Raw genomic sequence first — 13521 nt, forward strand, 5'->3', positions numbered from 1 at the left:
TATGACAGTTGAAAGAAACGTGTGGCTGAACTTTAAACTAGAGCTTTGTTTTCTGATGTTGTACTTAAAGTTGGACTCCTGAAGTAAACTTGAATAAAATATTTTCTGTCCAACTCTGAGCTTGGACTCTTAGTGTTTTTACTTGGCTCACTTCTGAAACACAAACTTGCCAAAGTTCCTTCTGGTCTCTACGTTACCAAGTCAACTCATCCATCAGATCATCACAGCTTCACATCCTGCTGCCTCCATCTTCCTCCTAAAGGCTACGCAGGGATCAGTTTCCTTCTGCTAGACGGCTACATTAACTAATTCCAACTGGTTTTCCATTTCCAGAGTGATTCTAAACTCATCTCCTTCCTACCAGCAACTTCCAGTGACCATCACAGTTCATTAGTTTGTTTATCTGCATTCATTCATTCATTGTCTGTTGTTTATTGTTTGTTCCTGGTATTAGTTCATGAATGTTTGTGTCTAAATATCCTGGGTTCTGCCGTGTATTTCTTTGTTTGGGGAACTGGAGGTCAATGAAATCAGAGTTTATGACTTTTGATGAGGAGACTGATCAGTACCAGTAGATGTGATGAATTATTGATGATTGAAGCTGGAATATTCTTGATAAAGGTCTATCTAAGTGGTGCCCTGATATACAAGTGCAGTTTAATCATAAAGTGTCATTTCTACAATTCTATGTGTTGCAGCCACAATTATTTACAGTCTTGGTCCCACCTATGAGGCTAATTTCTGCTGGTTTACTGCAGATGATTTGAAGAGACAAAAAAGTCCTGATTGCACAGACTGGGTTCAAATGAGTCTGTGTTCACCATCAGTTGTCATCGTTACACTAAAAGTCACAGCAAAGTGTTGTGTGTTGCTGTTCAGATGCCTCTACAGCCTGCAGGCGTTCAGACACTTCATGGGCAGCATCATTCCCACTCTGACATTTGTTGTGCAGACTGGAAGTGATGGAGCTCTCTGCAGCCGAGGGCCAGCGCTCCACCCAGGTGTCCCTCCACAACACAGACATGAATCTGACACACTCAGTGGAAACACGAGCAGGAAGTGAGGTCATGATTAGGCTTATTTCATCAAAACACTGTCAGAGTATGTTGCCTTCAGTGAGATGTAATGTCTGGATGTGGCCTTTAGGGGGCAGCAGAAACAATAATGCGAACACATGACAGATATGTGGGCTTCTAAGTTGATAGAAGTAACTTATGAGAGACTGTCACTAATTTCCACATGCAGCCTTTATGAAGCAATGCTATCATTGATCTGGAATCATGTTTCTGCTCATCTGTTGGATGCGAGTCTGATTCTGGTCTCTACCAGCTACTGAATGGAATATCCGTCTCTTCACTGCTAAATGTTTCACTTTATTCACTGGATAGAAGCAGGAGGAGCTCTGTGGCTTCTTAGAGCTTCTTTCCTGGAAACAACTGAGGCTGAAATGATGCCACAGAAGTGAACTTTCTGTTAAGCTCTGATGTTCATCAGAGCCCATCTTTAACTCTGACTGGACTTTGTGATGCTAAAAAAAATACCCCATTTAAAGTAAAACATCTTTTTTTCTGCCTCCATGAATATTTTAACATGGTCTACATGTGCAGGATTCAGCAGCATCTAGTGGTGAGGATGCAGATCAGCACCAATCAGCAGCTTTTCCTTTCCAAGTGTGTAGGAGAACCTCCAGCAGCTGCTACTGGGACAGAAACATGGGAAGGCCCTCTGTAGTGGCAGCGTTTGGTTTGTCCATCCTGGGCTCCTGTAGGAACACTGCAGTGCAGCAGAAGAGGACGTGGTCACTATGGAGATATGAAAGCTGAACCTGAGCTGGAGTGGAAGCTGACACATGATTAGGAGATGATGAAAACATATTTAGGGATTCTGTGTAATGAGGACAGGCTGATGTGCAACACAATGATGTGTAACAGAGTCAGAGGTTCTATGTAGAGGAACCATGTGTTCTAGTGACAGAGGGGTTAGTGCAGTAGAACAATGTAACACTGACAGAGGATATGTGCAGTAGAACCATGTGTAAATGTTCATTACTGCTTGGTAGCTTGTCACGGTCCTCCAGCTGTTGTCTGTTTGTGTGCATGATGTGTTGTTGTTTGTTCTTTTTCTACGTCTTTGTTCAGTTGTGGTTTTATGTGATTTGTGTTTTTTTGGTTTTTTTTTTAATTTTTGAATGGGACTCGAGATGGAAATGAACCACACGGCTAAAATCTGTCATCTTTAAATGTAAATGTGTGAACTGTCCCATTATAAAAATGAATAAAGAAGCAAACAAATGATGAACACTACAGGTCAAATACTGCAGTCCATGATGGAAACAACAGATAAAGTACAACAGTAAATGATGAATGTATCCTGTGAATTACTGCAGTAAATAACAATAAATATTACAGGTTTAATGCTGCAGTGAATGAAGAACATGACAGTTGGAATACTGCAAAAAAAAGATGAATATTACAGGTACATTTTGCAGTAAATCATGAATACTGCAGGTTGAATACTGCAGCAAACAGTGAATACGAAATGCTGCAAAATATGATGAATCTTACCGGTAGACTACTAAATGATGGATACTACACGTAAAATACTTTCAGTAAATGATGGACATTATCGGTGAAATATTGCAGTAAATGATGAATACTGCAGATTAAATATTGCAGTAAATGACGCATTAAATAAATAAACAGCTGATTGTCAGCACCTGTAGATTTATAAATGAAATATACATTAAATTATAGCTTTTAATGAAATAAAATGCAAATTGATTCACTCAGGAAGAGGATACATGTGTATCTGCTGCTGCTCCATCAGGTTTGTCCTGTAGAAAATGTGCTTAAATTTAATTATTACAGTTTATAGAACTGTGTCCATAAAATGCTGCTTTCTGCTGTAAATCCTTTTGTGTCATTGATAAATGAATCTTGTGTTAAAAAGTAAACAAATCCATGTATATGGTCCATGATGTAGCTTGTTGTTGTAAACTGTGTTTCCTGTGCATCTTTCCACACATATTAGTCCAGGAATGACTTCCCAGTCCAGCTTCATTTATTCTGATGGGTCAGGACACCAAGCTGGTGTGATCTTCATCCACGGCTGGATGTTCTGTCACGAGGAACTCCAGACAGAGTCCAGAAGAGTCCAGGTCTGGGATCCTAACGTGTTTTTCCAGACAGCACAACCTTCTGATCCTGTTGCTGGAGTTCAAGGATTTCAAACATCAGGAAACCAAAGATTTTGTTCCATGTGATTGATTTCAGATGTTCCTGATGTTCCACATTTCTACAGGACCTCATTGTTTCAGTTGATGTATTTTTATTTTGTATTTTGTAAAAAATAAAAAGCATTTGTTGAATTTTAATATGACGTAAAATCAAAGTTTTAGTGCTTAAATATCATGTTTTTATTAGTCCTTGTGATTAAACACTGGTCCCCCGGTAAAATGAGTCTAGAACCAGAGTCTCCACAAATTGAACACTTTGACTGTTTTTGGATTTTCCACAGCAGAAATGTAGCATGTATGAAAGGCTGTGGAATAAACTAAATTCTAATGTGATTCATGAAGCTGCTGCTGTGCCATCCTGCAGATCAGGATCAGCTGATCTCACATCTAACTGGAGAACAATAAATGAAAACAAACAGAGTCTGGAGGCTCCACAGCTTTCAGGTCAGAATCTTCACTCCGCTAAAACCCTGGATTTTACGCACATGAAGAAAAAACGCGACATGTGACTTTGGGGACAGTGTCGGTAAATTGATGACCCGGAAGTCCACCTGTTGTGTTTGAAAAAAGCAGGTGGACCAGCTGTTCTCCCTCACTCGTTAAAGTGATGCCAGAAGAGGACGGAGCTGCTGCTAAAAGCTGAACTTAGCAGGACGAAGGCTGGAAACGGAGCCTTCAGGTCTGTAGGAGGTCAGTGAAAATCAGCTGTTTGTATTTGGCTTTTAAAACAAACGTCGTGTTTAAAGCGTCAGTGAAAGTGTTCAGGTTGGTGGAAAGGTGGTGAAGGTGACCAGGTGTGAGTGAGGCCTGCTCAGGTGTGTTGGTTCAGCGTGTCGCGTTCACTTCCGGTTTAACTTCGCTGCGCTTCGACTTTCTGCAGACTTTTCTGATGTTTTTATTGGCTGAAGTCCGGTTTGAAAAGGAGTCCGTTTGGAGAGAATCTGCTCCATCACAGCTGTGGTTGATGTGAAACAGCTCAGCTAACCAGAGAATCTGACAGCAGCTCATTTCAGACAAACTTTAGTCCCTCCAGCAGCCTTACACACTGTGGGTAAAACACAGCATTACGGACACGGTCTTTGTTTTAATGCATCGATTTATGGTGCAAAGTTTACTCCAAGTGTCAGGAAAACAAATCAGGACAGCGTCAAACATGGCTCAGTCATGCTCAATTTTTTTCATCATTTTTTGTACTGGCTAGTTCAGAAATGCTGCTTGCATAACTGTTTAACAAACATCAGTTTATTTTACTAAACATTGTCTTTAGATTCTTGTCCATAATCTGAATGTTTCATGGAGGGGTTTGTTCGTTTCTCATTTACAGGCTGATTTCTAAATCATTTTGTTCAGAAACTCTTTAAATTTCTGGCTCTGTGCCTCTACTTACTGAACTTGAATTGTTTGTTTGAGTTTCTTAACTTCAAGAACTCAGAAATCAGTTTTTAGAAACAACTCAGTTCCTCTGAAAGTGGATTTGAGACTTGCTGAAATTGTTTACTTCATATTCAGTTTTCAAAATTCCTGCATTTCTTTATTAAATGTGCGACACACATCCAGGCCAGAAGAGCCGTTGGTGCATTTTCAGATGAACAGAATTCAACTTGACATTCAGAGATTCAAATTAAATCCAAGAATTCACGTCTGAATTCAGCTTCTAGTTTAAACCTGCTAGTTAAAGTCTGCTGTGTAAAATAAGGGAGTGGGACACGTCTCGCACTGAGGAAATCTGTGTTTTGGTCCTTTAGAAAGCAGATCAATGCTGTTAACATGACTCTGACCTGAGGAAGGATCCAAATACTGAACCAACTTCAGTTCTGATTGTTAGAACTAAAAAGCACCACAGTTGATGTGATGTCTGCATCTTGACTTAGCTTTAGGAGGTGCTGTAGAAGTGAAGGTGGATGGAACTGGACTGCTTCTTTTTCTCCTTCACCAACCAGGTGCAGACAGAAAAAAGGCAGCAGCAGAGGAAAAGTCATGTCCTGCATAAAAAGCGTCTATTTAAAGCTGCGGCTGTGGAAGGAGTGTTGGTGAGGCTCAGAATGTTTGGAGGACGTGGATGAAAACGCCCAGCTTAAACTGCTGTCAACAGGAGGTCAGTAGTTTGTTTGGTTTGATGAACAAAAGTTAGGAGGTTTCAGAGCAAACCAAGTGATGGCATTTAAACATGAATATTGAGTTATTTAAGCTTGGATCTAAGTGCAGAGAACAACATGGATGCAACACATTAGAAGTGGTCCAAACTCCATGTGCGGTTGTTTGTTTCCTTGGATGTAGTTTCAGAGTCTAACTGGAGACGAGGACGGACTAAAGACTGCTGTAGGGAAATGGTGGAGAGTGCTGTTCAAAGTGTCCACGTATGGACTGGATTTATTCACTTGTAGTGTTTTCTGCAGCATTTTGGGCTTTTTCCAGGTTGTTGCTGATGTATCTGACGGCTTTCATCCATCTGCATGTTTTTTAAGAGGATTTTTAAAAGGATTGAAAAAGTGTGAACCTCTCACCTGTCTGCACTGACTCACCACTGATTCTTTCTGTTTTTCAGGTAGAATCTACAAACTGTGAGTCGTTTTGTTTATTATTGGCCACTGTGGCCTTTCTATCTTTGTTTTCCGTTTTCTCTTTCCATTTCTCTTAAAGTCAGGATGTGATCAGGGAGCTGTTGTAACTTTTCCTTCCAGGTTGTTCATCTCCCCGTAGTTCAGTCGTTGGTTCCAACATTTGCGTCGTAGATGATCGATGTCCGGTAAGTCCTGTTTCCTTCCTTATTTTGCTGGGTTGTCTCTCCTCGGCCGCCGTGCCGACCTGTTCTGTCCTTCCAACATGGCCGCCGTGCCGTGTCTTTCCTGTCATGGCCGCCGTGCTGCTTCTTCAGCCCGTCTCTGTCCGTTTCATTTACGCCATGCGTCGTCCAGCATGGCCGCCGTTCCGTAGTTTGAAGCCATGCTGGAGAAGACATTTCATTTTGATCTACTCAAAGTAAGTGGTACCTGTCTTTAAATGTTGCTTCTGGTGTTGGGTTTTATCTGGATCTCTCTGTCCTTCATGGCCGGTTGCCAAACATCAGAACTGTGAAGACCGTCGTGTTAGTTTAGTCACGGCTGTCATGTTGTAGAAAAAGCCTTCAGTAATCCTGGTCTGTTATCTCCTGTCTGTCCAGCACCTACCTGTTGGTCCAGCTCCTGGCCCTGTTTATATCTGCACCTGTCTGTCTCGCATGACCACGCCCCCTCTAGTGGCCACACCCCTCTCCCTGTCTGCCATGTCATTCTAATCTCTAGGTAATTTACCTCATCAGGCCATGATTCCTTCATTCTAGCTTCAAGGTGAGTGCTAACCACTGAGTCACATCAAATGAGTTCAGAGATCCAAATATGTCCTCCTGTTACAAAATCCAGTCTGAATTGAATCTTCAGCAGATGAGGATCAGTGTCCAACCACCCTGATGTCTGACTGAAGGTGATCATCTAGTCAGCTTATCTTCACATCAGCACACAGTAAGTCATTATTTTTTTTGTTTTTCTGGGTCTTTGTCTTCTGTCTAATCTCTCTTTCAGCCACTGATTCTACGTATAAAAACACCAGGAGTCGTCCGTCTCTCTACCTCGCCATCAGAAGCCCTTTTTCACAGCTTTGCTGCTTCATTAGTCTAAAGTGGACACTCCTCAACGTTTGCCCAGAGGCTTTAGTTGTTCACACCAGAACCAGACTCTAATTCTCTAAATTCAGACGTGAAGCGACACATTCTGTCAGATTAACATGAAGAAGTGCACATCTGGAGAAAGGGCTGATGTTGTTAGATTGGATTTATATTAGTGCTCTAACCTTGCTTTAGGTATTTTTCCCTCCAGGTAGTGCTTTAAATGCTGCTAGTTTTCTTTATTGTATTAGAATAGAATATCCTTTATTAGTCCAGATGAGAAAAGTACAAGATCCTTCAGAGTTATTCGATAATGAGCCTGTCAGGAAGAACTCCAACAGCTACTGAATGTTCCTGTGGTCCCTTCAAGGCTACAGGAGTCCTACGAAGACAAGCCGTCCACCTGATGCCAGCCAGTCACTGCGGTTGAAAGCCAACACAGACTACATGGACTTCTACTGGACCACACGGAGGCCTTCAAACCGGACCAACAAGTTCAGAGACTCCCCGACTCGTGGTCTGAGGATGCCTTGGACCGACCGCCTGTCTGTGGTTGTTTGAGTGGTGAAAGGTTTGTGGATGCATTTTATTTTATAGGTTTGTGGATGCATTTGAACATGTCTCTGTTGAAACAGCAGCTTGACTCAATAACACCAGTAAAAACCAAGAGCTCCTTTTATTTGTGACTTCCACTAAAAAACAAACAAACTGATAAATAAGTTTGCCAGGGTTCTGACTGATAACTGATTATTAATAAATATTCCTTTCAACAATCCTTTTAGGTCTACAGTTCCTTTAAACAGACATCTTGGTTTATGTACACACGTGGACAAAATTGTTGGTACCCCTCAGTTAAAGAAGGAAAAACCCACAATTCTCACTGAAAGCACTTGAAACTCACAAAAGTAACAATAAATAAAAATTTATTGAAAATTAAATAATCAAAAACAGCCATTACTTTTGAATTGTTGATTAACATAATTATTTAAAAAAACAAACTAATGAAATAGGGCTGGACAAAAATGATGGTACCCATAACTTAATATTTGTTGCACAACCTTTTGAGGCAATCACTGCAATTAAACGATTTCTGTATTTGTCAATGAGCGTTCTGCAGCTGTCAACAGGTATTTTGGCCCACTCCTCATGAGCAAACAGCTCCAGTTGTCTCAGGTTTGATGGGTGTCTTCTCCAAATGGCATGTTTCAGCTCCTTCCACATATGTTCAATGGGATTCAGATCTGGGCTCATAGAAGGCCACTTTAGAATAGTCCAACGCTTTTCTCTCAGCCATTCTTGGGTGTTTTTGGCTGTGTGTTTTGGATCGTTGTCCTGTTGGAAGACCCATGACCTGCGACTGAGACCAAGCTTTCTGACACTAGGCAGCACATTTCTCTCCAGAATGCCTTGATAGTCTTCAGATTTCATCGTACCTTGCACACTTTCAAGACACCCTGTGCCAGATGCAGCAAAGCAGCCCCAAAACATTACTGAGCCTCCTCCATGTTTCACCATAGGGACAGTGTTCTTTTCTTCGTATGCTTGGTTTTTGAGTCTATGAACATAGAGTTGATGTGCCTTACCAAAAAGCTCCAGTTTGGTCTCATCTGTCCAAAGGACATTCTCCCAGAAGCTTTGTGGCTTGTCAACATGCATTTTTGCAAATTCCAGTCTGGCTTTTTTATGAGTTTTTTTCAGCAGTGGTGTCCTCCTTGGTCGTCTCCCATGAAGTCCACTTTGGTTCAAACAACGACGAATGGTGCGATCTGACACTGATGTACCTTGGCCTTGGAGTTCACCTTTAATTTCTTTGGAGGTTGCTCTGGGCTCTTTGGATACAATTCCAACGATCAGTCTCTTCAATTTGTCATCAATTTTCCTCTTGCGGCCACGTCCAGGGAGGTTGGCTACTGTCCCGTGGGTCTTGAACTTCTGAATAATATGAGCCACTGTTGTCACAGGAACTTCAAGCTGTTTAGAGATGGTCTTATAGCCTTTACCTTTAAGATGTTTGTCTATAATTTTTTTTCGGATGTCCTGGGACAATTCTCTCCTTCGCTTTCTGTTGTCCATGTTCAGTGTGGTACACACCTTTTCACCAAACAGCAGGGTGACTACTTGTCTCCCTTTAAATAGGCAGACTGACTGATTATGAGTTTGGAAACACCTGTGATGTCAATTAAATGACACACCTGAGTTAATCATGTCACTCTGGTCAAATAGTTTTCAATCTTTTATAGAGGTACCATCATTTTTGTCCAGGCCTGTTTCATTAGTTTGTTTATTTAAATAATTATGTTAATCAACAATTCAAAAGTAATGGCTGTTTTTGATTATTTAATTTTCAATAAATTTTTATTTATTGTTACTTTTGTGAATTTCAAGTGATTTCAGTGAGAATTGTGGGTTTTTCCTTCTTTAACTGAGGGGTACCAACAATTTTGTCCACGTGTGTACAAGTATTTTGGGTGGAATATGCCATTGAGCCCAATGTTCAAGGGTTCTTCTGGGAATATACCATTAAACTGAACTTAGGTAAATGTTCCAGGATGTTGGGTAGAATAAACCATCAGATCAACCTTTTAGGTCTACATTTTAGGTGGAATTTTCTTCCAAACCATCTTTTTGGTCTCCATGTAGGGATGTTTGGGATGGTATATTCTTCCAAACCAACTTCTCAGGTCTACATTTCAGGTGGAATATTCCTCATACTAACTTGGTTGTTAAACCAACATTTTAGGAGCATGTCCAGGGATTTAAGGTGGAATGTTCCTTTAGGTGGATGTGAGGACCTTGTAGGTGGAATACTTAAAGAAACCAACCTTTTAGGTCAACATTCAAAGATTTATGGTGGAATATTTCTAAAAACAACCTAAATTTCATGTTTTTATATTATCAAGCAAGAAACCTCAATCCAGACTCATGATTGAGATTTATGCTGTTATCTACTGTTTATTTGTCTAAACCTCACCTGTCTGCAATGACTCACCACTGATTCTTTCTGTTTTTCAGGTGGAATCTACAAACTGTGAGCTGTTTTGTTTATTATTGGCCACTGTGGCCTTTCTATCCTTTGTTTTCCGTTGCCTCTTTCCATTTCTCTTAAAGTCAGGATGTGATCAGGGAGCTGTTGTAACTTTTCCTTCCAGGTTGTTCGTCTCCCCGTAGTTCAGTCGTTGGTTCCAACATTTGCGTCGTAGATGATCGATGTCCGGTAAGTCCTGTTTCCTTCCTTATTTTGCTGGGTTGTCTCTCCTCGGCCGCCGTGCCGACCTGTTCTGTCCTTCCAACATGGCCGCCGTGCCGTTTCTTTCCTGTCATGGCCGCCATGCCGCTTCTTCCGCCCGTCTCTGTCCATTTCATTTACGCCATGCGTCGTCCAGCATGGCCGCCGTTCCGTAGTTTGAAGCCATGCTGGAGAAGACATTTCATTTTGATCTACTCAAAGTAAGTGGTACCTGTCTTTAAATGTTGCTTCTGGTGTTGGGTTTTATCTGGATCTCTCTGTCCTTCATGGCCGGTTGCCAAACATCAGAACTGTGAAGACCGTCGTGTTAGTTTAGTCACGGCTATCATGTTGTAGAAGAAGCCTTCAGTAATCCTGGTCTGTTATCTCCTGTCTGTCCAGCACCTACCTGTTGGTCCAGCTCCTGTCCCTGTTTCTATCTGCACCTGTCTGTCTAGCATGACCACGCCCCTCTCTAGTGGCCACACCCCTCTCCCTGTCTGCCTTGTCTTTCTAATCTCTAGGTAATTTACCTCATCAGGCCATGATTCCTTCATTCTAGCTTCAAGGTGAGTGCTAACCACTGAGTCAAATCAATTTAACAAATCAAATGAGTTCAGAGATCCAAATATGTCCTCTTGTTACAAAATCCAGTCTGAATTGAATCTCCAGCAGATGAGGATCAGTGTCCAACCACCCTGATGTCTGACTGAAGGTGATCATCTGGTCAGCTTATCTTCACATCAGCACACAGTAAGTCATTATTTGTTTGTTTTTCTGGGGTCTTTGTCTTCTGTCTAATCTCTCTTTCAGCCACTGATTCTATGTATAAAAACACCAGGAGTCGTCCGTCTCTCTACTTCGCCATCTGAAGCCCTTTTTCACAGCTTTGCTGCTTCATTAGTCTGAAGTGGACACTCCTCAATGTTTGCCCAGAGGCTTTAGTTGTTCACACCAGAACCAGACTCCATCCATCCATCCTCTATACACCGCTTTATCCTCACTAGGGTCATGGGGGGTGCTGGACTCTATCCCAGCTGACTCGGGTGAAGGCAGGGCACACCCTGGACAGGTCACCAGTCTGTCAGAACCAGACTCTAATTCTCTAAATTCAGACGTGAAGCGACGCATTCTGTCAGATTAACATGAAGAAGTGCACGTCTGAGAAAGGGCTCATGTCACCAGATTGGATTCATATTGGTGCTCTAACCTTGCTTTTATGTGTTTTCCCCTCCAGGTAGTGCTCTAAACGCTGCTAGTTTTCTCTATCGTATTAGAATAGAATATCATTTATTAGTTCCACAAGGAGAAATCTGCAGCAGAGTGACAGAAATAAAACACAACTATAAATTAAAGAGGTGAGGGATGCAGTATATACACTATCAATAAGGACACTAATAAAGGACACAAATGAATTAACTTTAGAACATTCAGTGTTGCAGTAGTTTGAGTTGAGTGTAACGACTGGAGGATGTAGTGAACGATCCATAAAACTAACAAGTATTTAAACTAATCCACCTTAAATATGGAGATGAGCTTCAGGAATAGAAAAGCAGGTTTTATGGAATTATGTTAATCAGACATTCATTTCAAAAATATTTAGGATAACTTACGGTTTTCTACAGTGTTTGACTTTGAGATTAGTTTCTTTCCTACATTTACCATTTATATATATATTGTCGTTTCTATTGACTGTATTATGTTCCTATTTGCTGCTGATGATCATAATGTTCTACCATTTATTGTAGTGTTTTTACAATGATCACCTTGTCCAGCTTTTTAAAAACAGTTTATTTCTGGTCTTATTTTACCTTTTCTTGTTTCATTCAGTTGATGTTCCTGAATCTGTTCTGTCAGTTGCTTATAAATGAATTTAAACTTGATTTGTTCAAAGTGCTGCATGGTGATTGACGTCAGGTTCAGTTAAAGTTGATTTAAATGTTTGTGCTTTTAGCTGTTTTTTCTCCATTTGTTGTAAACTTATAAAACATTGTTTAGTTAAATCACTGTTTTTCATACGGGACATTTTAAAACAGATGTTGTGATTTAAAGCAGAAAAATAACTTTAACGTGACTTTTTTTTTTGTTTCTACATAAATCTATTGGCCTAAATTAAACCTTAAGCTTAAGATGTCATATAGGCTGTAAATGGATGATTGTAAAGAAAACTATCAGTTATCCAGAGTCCAGATGAGCTGCTGTCCACACGGTCTCCACTTTAATGCTCGTCGTCCTCTGATGGCGTGTTGCAGTTGATCTGTGGCTGCTGTCGCTCTGCCAGCTTTAATTCCAACAGGCGGATCGAGTTCTCCTTCAGGGTTTTATTCTGGGAGGCCTCCCTGCAGGCGGCTGTAACAAACGCCTGTAAAGCGTAGCGTGGTTAGTACGGCTGTTTTCTACAGCGGGGCGTCGGTTGGGTTGTTGGAGGGACTAAACCTGACAGAGACGACTTAAAGCTCAGTGATGCTGAAGTTTGGCTTTATTTTCTGTTTTGTGGTGACGAGAACAGCAGCTCCACCTGGAGAAGCTCAGACATGTAGAAGAACGTCGTCCTGCTCTGATTAAACCTCAGGACTCTGAAATCAGTTACAGCACACAGTTTGAGCTGTTTTTATGTTTTTCTCTTTGGATTGGCTCTATAATGTTGTAGGTTCTTTAGCTGTGCTGTTTAAAATGTTTTGCTTGTAAATGTGGTTTTTATAAATGAACTGGATTTTATTTTTGCTTCCTGTGAAAACTCCTGACTTGTCTTTGAAAGATGCAGTGATTGGATGATCACAGCATGACTAATGATGGAAATACTGATTTAAATCTTTCTTTATTCCGTGTTCGTTCTTTTTAACCTGTTTCGTGTCACTGTATTTTAATGTGTGTATAGATGTTTGTTTTTCCACATTAATTTAGGAAACCCAAAGATTCAGTTTACTGTAACAGAGTTGTGGAAAAAAAAACCCCAATATATTCCCCATCTAAGAAGCTGCAATCATAGAATTTACTTCCCCCCAAAACATGATAATTATTAATCATTGCAGCTGTTAACATTAATTACTTGTCATTTATTAGCCGTTACTAGTGGTCATTTCTGACTTCATTCTCACCAAATGTTAAATTAAGTTTCTAATTAGTTTAACTAAAAGAGTCAGCTTTGACAATTCCATCAGGATTCATAAATGTTTTCCATCTAGCCTTAAATGTGAACTTTTTTAAATGGAGTTTGGTTTGAAGGTTCATTCTGGAGCTGAGACTAATCATTACCTTCACTGATTCTTTTTTCATATGATTTAGGCTCTAAAATGTCAGGAAATGCTTTAAAAACAAAGATCATTGTGTTGTAAAGCACTTTCAATTCCATCTTCAGAGCTTCTTTTAGACGCCTCATGAGCCTCCAGTCAGTCATAAAGACCAAGCATGTCAGAATCA

The sequence above is a fragment of the Acanthochromis polyacanthus genome, chromosome 3, assembly GCF_021347895.1.
Source record: "Acanthochromis polyacanthus isolate Apoly-LR-REF ecotype Palm Island chromosome 3, KAUST_Apoly_ChrSc, whole genome shotgun sequence".
In the NCBI taxonomy this organism is placed as follows: domain Eukaryota; kingdom Metazoa; phylum Chordata; class Actinopteri; family Pomacentridae; genus Acanthochromis; species Acanthochromis polyacanthus.